This window comes from Scyliorhinus torazame, chromosome 16, assembly GCF_047496885.1.
Source record: "Scyliorhinus torazame isolate Kashiwa2021f chromosome 16, sScyTor2.1, whole genome shotgun sequence".
In the NCBI taxonomy this organism is placed as follows: Eukaryota; Metazoa; Chordata; class Chondrichthyes; order Carcharhiniformes; family Scyliorhinidae; genus Scyliorhinus; species Scyliorhinus torazame.
The window spans coordinates 136,370,280-136,382,353 of record NC_092722.1 but is presented as its reverse complement, the minus strand read 5'-3'; the positions used below and the strand labels follow the sequence as shown (position 1 = coordinate 136,382,353).

Here is a 12,074-nt window from a genome sequence, read left to right as displayed (position 1 = left end):
CTTGGTGGATCAGATTGAACAATGCGTTAAATAACAGTTTTCAACTTTACGGCTCATATTTGAGACCCCAGTCATAAACATTCAGCGCTAGTGGCTGCAATAGTTCAAATTAAAATTAGTTTATTGCACATTTCCAAACCAGTTCTGGGTTTGCGGGAGGGGGGGGGGGGGTTGCAGGTGTCGGCTAATGGACAATATCTTGTTATTGCTTACAGAAATGGAATGAAATGTGTCCAAGAATCTATATGCATCAGCACCAAATCCACAATTTATCTTTTAAGAATATTGGGCGGGATTTTCTGGTCCACCAGCCGCATTTTCCAGCGTGGCACGCCCCCACCGGCAGCGGGATTCTCTTTCCCTGCATCCGGCCAATAGGGTTTCCCATTGTGGCCACTCCTCGCCGTCGGGAAACCCGCGAACATGGGTGCGCTTCTGGCGGACCGGAGGATCCCGCCGATGGAGAATTCTGCTGCTTGTGTTGATTAGCTGTACATGAGGAGCTAATCTTTTGAGTAGAATGTGGAAAAGTCACAGTAACCCAGTAGGGATGCTCTTGTGAGACTAAGCTCAAAGTTTGACAAAACCAGGAGCACTGCACTGTAACATGTAACTGGGAATACACCAATAGCAACATAGTCCAATCATCACATACTTCAGCTTGAAATTTCAAATAGTCGGCTGCTATTATTCAAAACATCATGCTAATTATGTACCTTTGAAGGATTAAGTCATTTTCAAATAACGCATGTCCTTCCCACGAGCAGGATATCATTAATGAGGATGTTAGACAGTATGAACCTTGTTATTGTACGATATTTTGGAATATTTATTCACAGTATTGTCGCATAGTGTGCTAAATAATTGTAAACTTGGGCTAAATACAGGCCAGTATTTTGTGCTCCATTTCGCATCGGGTGTAATTTACGACAGGGGCACAAAATATTGTGAGAGACCCAAATTGCGTTATGTGTCAGCGCAAAGTCCTGTCATGATTGATCCCCCAACACCCCCGTCAGTGACATACCGGGATATCGGAAGCCCCCTGAGAATAAATTGAAAACTAATTAACAGACCTATCGCCAGAAAATCCCTCCACCTACCGACCCCCCACCCCAGTTACATTATCCATTCATGTCGGCATGAGGGCACTGGCGGGGGACTGTTCATAGGAAAGGGGTGCAGGGAGAGTTCTATTTTCACTTTATTAAGGACAGGAAACAAAGAAAAGGTGGAGGGGTGGTTCTCTTAGTTAATGATGGTATTAGCACAATATAGAGGGAAGATCTATGTTCAGGAAACCAGGATGTGAAAATGCTTTGGATAGAGATGAGAAATGGTAAAGGCAAGAGTTCACTTGTAGGAGTCATTTTTAGGCCCCCTAATAGTAGCCACATGCTTGTGTGCAACATACAGGAAGAAATAATTGGAACTTGTAAGAAAGGTATGGCGATAATTATGGGAGAATTTAATCAACACATACACTGTAAAGTTAGATGGGCAAAGGTAGCCTGGATAAGGAGTTCATAGAATGTTTTCAGGATAGTTTGTTAGAACAGCATGCTCTGGAGCCAACCAGAGAGCAGGTTATTCTAGACCTGCTATTGTGCAATGAGATGGGAATAATCAGTGATCTTCCAGTGAAGTTACCCCTTGGTAGCACTGACCATACAATGATTGAATTCTGCATTCAATTTGAGGGAGAGAGGAGTGGGTCCATTACAATGTTTTAAAACTTAAATAAGGACAATTATGAAGACATGAAAGCAGAGCTGGCTAAAGTAAATTGGTTAATTAAGTTAAATTGGTCAATAAAGATGCAGAGGTAAACATTTAAGGGTATATTTCAGAATATACAGAATAGATACATTCCAACCAGTAAGACAAAGCCCAAGAGACAAACATATCATCCATGCTTAACAAAAAAGTTTAAAGATAGTATCAAACTTAAAAACATACAATTGTGCAAAGATAGGGGGAAGGTCCGGAGATTGGACAGAATATAAGGAACAGCAAAGGATGATTAGAAAATTAATAAGGTGGGAAAAATTCACGTGTGAGAAAACGCTAGCCGGAAATATAAAAATAGATTGTAAGATTTTTTAATAAATATTTTAAAAAGAAACAAGTTGACAAAGTAAACTATGGTCTGATAGAAAGTGATCCGGAGAATTGCTAATGGAAAACAAGCAAATGGCAGATACCGTGGGGCAGCACGGTAGCATAGTGGTTAGCACAATTGCTTCACAGCTCCAGGGTCCCAGGTTCGATTCCGGCTTGGGTCACTGTCTGTGCGGAGTCTGCACATCCTCCCCGTGTGTGCGTGGGTTTCCTCCGGGTGCTCCGGTTTCCTCCCACAGTCCAAAGATGTGCAGGTTAGGTGGATTGGCCATGATAAATTGCCCTTAGTCTCCAAAATTGCCCTTAGTGTTGGTTGGGGTTACTGGGTTATGGGGATAGGGTGGAGGTGTTGACCTTGGGTAGGGTGCTCTTTCCAAGAGCCGGTGCAGACTCGATGGGCCGAATGGCCTCCTTCTGCACTGTAAATTCTATGATGATAAATTGAGCAGATATTTCAGTCTTCATTGGACAATATAATTAACATCCCAGAAACAGCTATAAACCTTGAAATGGAAGGGAGGTATTATAACCTGCCTGCTTACCACTGGGTGGGGATTAATGACAGTCCCACAATCCTTAGGGAGTATGAGCATCCCCAATGAGGGGGGCGGAAAAATCATTAGCAGATTCCGTGCAGAAATAGAGCTGGCCAGTATGGAACCAGCTAGAGAGGAGTGAGCAGCAAGGGAGTTACTGCTGCTGTTGTGTATATATATGTTATTGTAAATAAATGTTATTTCTTTCTATTCTACAACTCGTGCTGGATTCTTCGTGGCCCTCACAAAACTGGCGACGAGGATGGGGTATTATAACTTGCCTGCTTACCACTGGCTGGGCACTAATGGCAATCCCACAATCCTTAGGGAGTATGTGCATCCCCAATGAGGGGGCGGAGAAATCATTAGCAGATTCCCTGCATAAATAGAGCTGGCCAGTATGGAATCAGCTCGAGAGGAGTGAGCAGCAAGGGAGTTACTGCTGCTGTTGTATATATATATATATATATGTTATTGTAAATAAATGTTATTTCTTTCTATTCTACAACTCGTGCTGGATTCTTCGTGGCCCTCATAAAAGGAGGGAGGAACACAGGAAAATTATAATCACCAGAGAAGTGGTACAGAGTAAATTATTGGAGTGGTGACAAATGACCAGGTCCTGATGGTTTAGTGAAAGGGAATTTATGCTTAACCAACTTATTGTAGTTCTTTGAGGAATGGGCATGTGCTTGGATAGAGGAATTGGTAAATGTAGTGTACTTAGATTTCCAGAATGAGTTTGATAAAGCGCCACGTCAAAGGTCATTGCAGAAAATAAAAGCTCATGGCATAGGGGATAACAGATTGACATAGATAGAAGATTGGCTGGCCAAGATAAAGCAGAGGGGAGGAATAAATGGGTCTTTTTCAGGTTGGCAAGATGTAGTGGGTGATGTCCCACAGGGGTCAGTGCTGGGACCTCAAGCGTTTACAATTTATATTGATGACTTAGATGAAGGGATTGAAGGGATGGTTACCAAATTTGCTGTAGACACAAAAATAGATAGGAAAGTAAATAGTGAAGAGGACATAGGAGACTACAAAATATCTCAGGCCCGATTCAACCAAAAGATCTATGTCCGGTTTCGGGCACATTTAGCAGTGTAAGACTCCGCTATTTAACTGCACTTTGCCATTTTTTGGGGTCTTAGTGAGGAACTCTGCTCGCCAGTGCAGGAAGACTACTTCTTGCGTGGATTGGGGCGCCATTTTGAAAGGAAATCTGGCGCGGGAGTGCCTGGGTGCCACCTTGCCCAATGTCTGGCCTCCCGGGAGTCTACAATGGCCTGGGGGACACCCCTGGGGACAAGCCCCCCCCCCCCCATCCCAGGTGCTGTCACAACTGGTCCAGGTTTGTGCGAATCAGTACTACACAACGCACTTGTGAGGTCTCCCAGGTGTGGGTGATGAATCCTGGGCCATGGGAAAATCCGGTGTATGCATATATAAATAGGCATATCTGGATCTTGCCCAGCGAAAGCGAGATCCAGATTGCGACGTCAGCGGAATATCGCGAGATGTTTTGAGCGTCGTGTATCTCATAGGAGCAGAATTAGGCCACTTGGCCCATTGCGTTTGCTCCACCATTCAATCATGGTAATATGTTTCTCATCCCCATTCTCCTGCCTTCTTCCCCATAACACTTATGTCGATTTCGGCGGCGTGAGAGCAGCTGGTTAGTCAGTTTCAGCGGGAGCATTGCGGAAGGAGGGTGCTGGGAGGTAAGTCAACCTTTAAAAGCACTTCTCTTTGCAGGGGCAGGCCAGTCGATTTCGGCGGCGTGAGAGCAGCTGGTGAGTGGTGAGTCAGTTTCAGCAGGAGCTGAGACTTTTTCTCTTTTCTTTAAATTAGTTTTTTAGGCGGGATCAGGAAGTCGACCCGCGGACGTCTGGGAAGACCCTCACCAATAAATTCTGGTGGAGAGGAAACCCGAGACACTACACGTGTAGTGTCTCCCACCCGCCCTCCTCCTCTAACCTAATAATAAAACCCATTGGTCTGAGGTAAGTACCATATTTTTATTATATTATTATTATTTTTTATAAAAATTTAATTTAGTTGTTAGCTAGATCTTGGTAGAAAGTTAGAGGAATGGCAGGGAAGGGAGTACAATGTTCCTCCTGCAGGATGTTTGAGGTGAGGGATGCAGTTAGTGTCCCTGCTGATTTTACCTGCAGGAAGTGCTGCCATCTCCAGCTCCTCCAAGACCGAGTTAGGGAACTGGAGCTGGAGTTGGAAGAACTTCGGATCATTCGGGAGGCAGAAGGGGTCATAGATAGCAGCTTCAGGGAATTAGTTACACCAAAGATTGGAGATAGGTGGGTAACTGTAAGAGGGACTGGGAAAAAACAGTCAGTGCAGGGATCCCCTGCGGTCGTTCCCCTGAGAAACAAGTATACCGCTTTGGATACTTGTGGGGGGGACGACTTACCAGGGGTAAGCCATGGGGTACGGGCCTCTGGCACGGAGTCTGTCCCTGTTGCTCAGAAGGGAAGGGGGGAGAGGAGCAGAGCATTAGTAATTGGGGACTCTATAGTCAGGGGCACAGATAGGAGATTTTGTGGGAGCGTGAGAGACTCACGTTTGGTATGTTGCCTCCCAGGTGCAAGGGTACGTGATGTCTCGGATCGTGTTTTCCGGGTCCTTAGGGGGGAGGGGGAGCAGCCCCAAGTCGTGGTCCACATTGGCACCAACGACATAGGTAGGAAAGGGGACAAGGATGTCAGGCAGGCTTTCAGGGAGCTAGGATGGAAGCTCAGAACTAGAACAAACAGAGTTGTTATCTCTGGGTTGTTGCCCGTGCCACGTGATAGTGAGATGAGGAATAGGGAGAGAGAGCATTTAAACACGTGGCTACAGGGATGGTGCAGGCGGGAGGGTTTCAGATTTTTGGATAACTGGGGCTCTTTCTGGGGAAGGTGGGACCTCTACAGACAGGATGGTCTACATCTGAACCTGAGGGGCACAAATATCCTGGGGGGGAGATTTGTTAGTGCTCTTTGGGGGGGTTTAAACTAATGCAGCAGGGGCATGGGAACCTGGATTGTAGTTTTAGGGTAAGGGAGAATGAGAGTATAGAGGTCAGGAGCACAGATTTGACGTCGCAGGAGGGGGCCAGCGTTCAGGTAGGTGGTTTGAAGTGTGTCTACTTCAATGCCAGGAGTATACGAAACAAGGTAGGGGAACTGGCAGCGTGGGTTGGTACCTGGGACTTCGATGTTGTGGCCATTTCGGAGACATGGATAGAGCAGGGACAGGAATGGATGTTGCAGGTTCCGGGGTTTAGGTGTTTTAGTAAGCTCAGAGAAGGAGGCAAAAGAGGGGGAGGTGTGGCGCTGCTAGTCAAGAGCAGTATTACGGTGGCGGAGAGGATGCTAGATGGGGACTCTTCTTCCGAGGTAGTATTGGCTGAAGTTAGAAACAGGAAAGGAGAGGTCACCCTGTTGGGAGTTTTTTATAGGCCTCCTAATAGTTCTAGGGATGTAGAGGAAAGGATGGCGAAGATGATTCTGGATATGAGCGAAAGTAACAGGGTAGTTATTATGGGAGACTTTAACTTTCCAAATATTGACTGGAAAAGATATAGTTCGAGTACAATAGATGGGTCGTTTTTTGTACAGTGTGTGCAGGAGGGTTTCCTGAAACAATATGTTGACAGGCCAACAAGAGGCGAGGCCACGTTGGATTTGGTTTTGGGTAATGAACCAGGCCAGGTGTTGGATTTGGAGGTAGGAGAGCACTTTGGGGACAGTGACCACAATTCGGTGACGTTTACGTTAATGATGGAAAGGGATAAGTATACACCGCAGGGCAAGAGTTATAGCTGGGGGAAGGGCAATTATGATGCCATTAGACGTGACTTGGGGGGCATAAGGTGGAGAAGTAGGCTGCAAGTGTTGGGCACACTGGATAAGTGGGGCTTGTTCAAGGATCAGCTACTGCGTGTTCTTGATAAGTATGTACCGGTCAGACAGGGAGGAAGGCGTCGAGTGAGGGAACCGTGGTTTACCAGGGAAGTGGAATCTCTTGTTAAGAGGAAGAAGGAGGCCTATGTGAAGATGAAGTGTGAAGTTTCGGTTGGGGCGATGGATAGTTACAAGGTAGCGAGGAAGGATCTAAAGAGAGAGCTAAGACGAGCAAGGAGGGGACATGAGAAGTATTTGGCAGGAAGGATCAAGGAAAACCCAAAAGCTTTCTATAGGTATGTCAGGAATAAGCGAATGACTAGGGAAAGAGTAGGACCAGTCAAGGACAGGGATGGGAAATTGTGTGTGGAGTCTGAAGAGATAGGCGAGATACTAAATGAATATTTTTCGTCAGTATTCACTCAGGAAAAAGATAATGTTGTGGAGGAGAATGCTGAGCCCCAGGCTAATAGAATAGATGGCATTGAGGTACGTAGGGAAGAGGTGTTGGCAATTCTGGACAGGCTGAAAATAGATAAGTCCCCGGGACCTGATGGGATTCATCCTAGGATTCTATGGGAGGCCAGGGAAGAGATTGCTGGACCTTTGGCTTTGATTTTTATGTCATCATTGGCTACAGGAATAGTACCAGAGGACTGGAGGACAGCAAATGTGGTCCCTTTGTTCAAAAAGGGGAGCAGAGACAACCCCGGCAACTATAGACCGGTGAGCCTCACGTCTGTAGTGGGTAAAGTCTTGGAGGGGATTATAAGGGACAAGATTTATAATCATCTAGATAGGAATGATATGATCAGGGATAGTCAGCATGGCTTTGTGAAGGGTAGGTCATGCCTCACAAACCTTATTGAGTTCTTTGAGAAGGTGACTGAACAGGTAGACGAGGGTAGAGCAGTTGATGTGGTGTATATGGATTTCAGCAAAGCGTTTGATAAGGTTCCCCACGGTAGGCTATTGCAAAAAATACGGAGGCTGGGGATTAAGGGTGATTTAGAGATGTGGATCAGAAATTGGCTAGCTGAAAGAAGACAGAGGGTGGTGGTTGATGGGAAATGTTCAGAATGGAGTACAGTCACAAGTGGAGTACCACAAGGATCTGTTCTGGGGCCGTTGCTGTTTGTCATTTTTATCAATGACCTAGAGGAAGGCACAGAAGGGTGGGTGAGTAAATTTGCAGATGATACTAAAGTCGGTGGTGTTGTCGATAGTGTGGAAGGATGTAGCAGGTTACAGAGGGATATAGATAAGCTGCAGAGCTGGGCTGAGAGGTGGCAAATGGAGTTTAATGTAGAGAAGTGTGAGGTGATTCACTTTGGAAGGAATAACAGGAATGCGGAATATTTGGCTAATGGTAAAGTTCTTGAAAGTGTGGCTGAGCAGAGGGATCTAGGTGTCCATGTACATAGATCCCTGAAAGTTGCCACCCAGGTTGATAGGGTTGTGAAGAAGGCCTATGGAGTGTTGGCCTTTATTGGTAGAGGGATTGAGTTCCGGAGTCGGGAGGTCATGTTGCAGCTGTACAGAACTCTGGTCCGGCCGCATTTGGAGTATTGCGTACAGTTCTGGTCACCGCATTATAGGAAGGACGTGGAGGCTTTGGAGCGGGTGCAGAGGAGATTTACCAGGATGTTGCCTGGTATGGAGGGAAAATCTTATGAGGAAAGGCTGATGGACTTGAGGTTGTTTTCGTTGGAGAGAAGAAGGTTAAGAGGAGACTTAATAGAGGCATACAAAATGATCAGGGGGTTGGATAGGGTGGACAGTGAGAGCCTTCTCCCGCGGATGGATATGGCTGGCACGAGGGGACATAACTTTAAACTGAGGGGTAATAGATATAGGACAGAGGTCAGAGGTAGGTTCTTTACACAAAGAGTAGTGAGGCCGTGGAATGCCCTACCTGCTACAGTAGTGAACTCGCCAACATTGAGGGCATTTAAAAGTTTATTGGATAAACATATGGATGATAATGGCATAGTGTAGGTTAGATGGCTTTTGTTTCGGTGCAACATCGTGGGCCGAAGGGCCTGTACTGCGCTGTATTGTTCTATGTTCTATGTTCTATGTTCTAACACCTGATTCTCTTATTAATCAAGAACCTATCTGTCTCTGTCTTAAAGACTCTCATTGATTTGGCCTACAGAGCCTTCTGCAGCAAAGAGGTCCACAGATTCACCACCCACTGGCTGAAGAAATTCAGCTGCGCCCTCGGGTTCTATTTTTTCCAAGAGTGGAAATATCCTTTCCACGTCCACTCTATCCAGGCCTCTCAGTGTCTGGTAAGTTTCAATGAGATCCCCCCCCCTCAATGTTCTAAACTCCAACTAGTACAGACCCAGAGAGCTCACCCACTCCTCATATGACGAGCTCTTCATTCCAGGGATCATTCTTGTGAATCTCCTTTGGACCCTTTCGACTAAGAAAATTCAACTAAGAAAATTCACAATTTGAATCTTCCTATCCCATCTCCCATGTCTTACACTTTAGTAATCTGACTTTGCTGAGCTGATGAGCACCAATACCACCGGATGGAATATTTAAAAACTTTTGGTACCGATTATACCGAAGTCAACTGTAGCAATATGGACTGCTTTGAGATATTGCTGGAAGACAATATAGGGTGCTGTACAAAACAAGGCCTTACATGCTTTCATGCACACAGAAACATAATAAATTACCTTGTAGATGTCATGCCAGCAGTTTCCACTGAAATAGTATAGTGCTACTAATCTGTATAAATAGATTGGACACACGGAGCCCAGATTATGGCCTGTGTGTTCACAGTTGTAATGATGGACAATCAGCAATCAAGTTTATTGCAATTGCGAAGCTGACAGTAACTTCTAGCATTTGTGCATGCATAGTTAAACGTAGAAATCCAGAAGTTGCTGCCACTGGTTCGTTATTACTTCTCAGGATGCACCGTTGAAATTCCCGCAGATAGAAATCTTAGAAATTCAATTTCAGCGTTGGGTCACTGTCTGTGTGGAATTTGTACATTCTCCCTGTGTCTGCGTGGGTTTACTCTGTGTTCCTCCGTTTCCTCCCACAGTCCAAAGATGTGCAGGTTAGGTCGACTGGCCTTGCCTGTTAGTAGGGTTACAGGGATAGGACGGGGGAGTGGGCCTAGGTGGGGTGCTCTTTCAGAGGGTTGGTGCAGACTCGATGGGCCGAATGGCCGCCTTCTTCATAGTAGGAGTTAAAGAGATAATTGCAGCAACTAGATTAAAACTGGGACAGCAGACTTTATAGGCAGATGAAATGTTTGATGTCATCTTAATGCAGTTTGGGAATCAAGAGTTAAAGCAACTGTGAGCAATTTGTACTGCAGTCAAGAACCAAGAAATCCGAAAGGGTTTGGGTGAAATCCTGGACTGGATTTGCTGTTAAGTGTGGAGTGGAAGTTTTGTTTAAAAGTGTCATTTGTAAGAAAGCTTAGACTGGAATTTGGAATGCAAACCGCTGAGGGAAAGTATTATTATGAGAGAAGATTTTAAATTAAAGTGTGTCTTTTGAAGTGGAGTTTGCAATCTCTTGTGTGACAGTCATCTGAGGGGATTCTGAGGAGAAAAACACAGACACTGGGTGTGATTTAATGAAAATGAAACAGAGTCCTCTGTGGAGTGCGTTTAGCCAGCGCTGAGAATGACCCCTCTATTAAACAGGGCTCAGCTTTGTATCGGGCCTCGCCAAGACCGCACATAGTCCCATTTCCTACACGAACAAGTTCCAGCATGGAGCCCCCTACCCCTGCGGCCTCTGGAACTCCACTGCCCAACTCACCTATAAGGGGGTCATCGAGCCCCCCACACCCCACCTCATAAGGACATGGCATCCTTGGGCCCAATCCACAGCACAGTCAAAATGTCACCTGGCCACCCGGCACTGCCAGCCTGGCACCCTTGCAGTGCCCCTGCTAGGTTGGCAGTGCCACTATGCCTGGGTGGCATCAGGGGTACCAGGATACCACCCTGCCCAGAGCCCGACCACCAATGGCCCCAGATCACTTGGGGAAACCCCTCCCCCACAAGTGCCGGTATGCCTGGTCCACATTAGTGGATACAAATGCTAAATGGCACACACTTGGTGTCTCCAAGGCACAGTGGTTGGATCACACACCTTGGGTAACTCCAGAGAGAGCATATTCAAGTGTGCCTGACTGCACACTTGATTGTGTAAACCTGGGGCCCGCCCATTGTGGGCAGGATCTAGATTGTGACTTCTTCCGAGATCCTGTTGGATTTCACGAGGTGTAACGAGCCGAGTAAATCTTTGAAGAAGCCTCTTGCGAGATTTACTGCCCGTATTGCCTCCCATATCGGGCCCGGCATGGCCGTTAGATCGCGCCCATCAATTTGGGTTCAGAGTGGAGTGTGTATCTGACCACAGTCATCCTGTGTGCTTAAAAGGGAAGTTTTGTGTTAACTAGACCATTGTAGCTTAAGTTGTACTTTGCAATCCATGTTACTCTTTAAACCTGTCTGTATTTGTTAAGCTAAGGGGGGAGTAGAGGAGTATTCTATTATAATCTAATTTGTCCATATTTAATAAATGTTTTTCTTGTTGGTTAAAGCTAATTAACGGTCATCTGACTCTGTTCCTCAATGTTTTATTAAAATAACAACAAGTTACAGCCTTCCTGTCCTGCCATTGTTATCTCATGTGCTACTGGGATCTTCCCGTCCAGTTCTAACATCAATTGGAATTGTGGCACCTGTTGCTGGATTGCCTGGATGTCAGAGATCCCCGAGGCTGAATTTTCCGATGGCACCAACATCAAGAACAAGGACAGATAAAGCCTGAAAATTATGAGTTTGGCCATTGTGTCGCTGTCCCGACCTCATTCCTGATATCAGCCACTTTGCTTGACATGAGTTCAAGGCCTGAGAAGGCCACCCACCTACACGAGATGGGCAGAGAATTAGGCTGGTTTCATTGTTAAAGGTATGTGAAAGAAGCCAACTGGGATTTCCCTGTTGGTCTCCTGTTTTCCAACATGCTGGGGTGCCACATCAGCTGCATGGAGGCAGGCATCCAACCGCGGGACAAGAGGACAGGCAGGTTACCGATCCTCCCTAACAGTCTGCCTGGATGTGGGTGCAGCCATAGAACATACAATGCAGAAGGAGGCCATTCGGCCCATCGAGATTGCACCGACCCACTTTAAGCCTTCACTTCCACCCAATCCCCGTAACCCAATTACTTCTTTTTTTGGACACAAAGGGCAATTTAGCATGTCCAATCCAGCTAACCTGCACATCTTTGGACTGTGGGAGGAAACCGGAGCTGGACGTGGGAGGAAACCAGAGCACCAGGACGAAACCCACGCAGACACGGGGAGAACGTGCAGACTCCGCACACACAGTGACCCAACGGGGAATCGAACCTGGGACCCTGGTGCTGTGAAGCCACAATGCTAACCACAGTGCTAGCGTGCTGCCCTAGAATACCCCCACATCGGTGGCCTGGTTACTTTCTCCATTTTATATTTTTA

The 12,074-nt window shown here is 46.2% G+C and overlaps 1 protein-coding gene across 1 annotated transcript in view; it reads left to right on the top strand.

Moving 5' to 3' along the window:
- adgra1b (adhesion G protein-coupled receptor A1b) overlaps positions 1–12,074 on the top strand; it is an 827,468-nt gene that overhangs the window by 508,353 nt on the left and 307,041 nt on the right. The gene's annotated exons all lie outside the window — the stretch shown is intronic.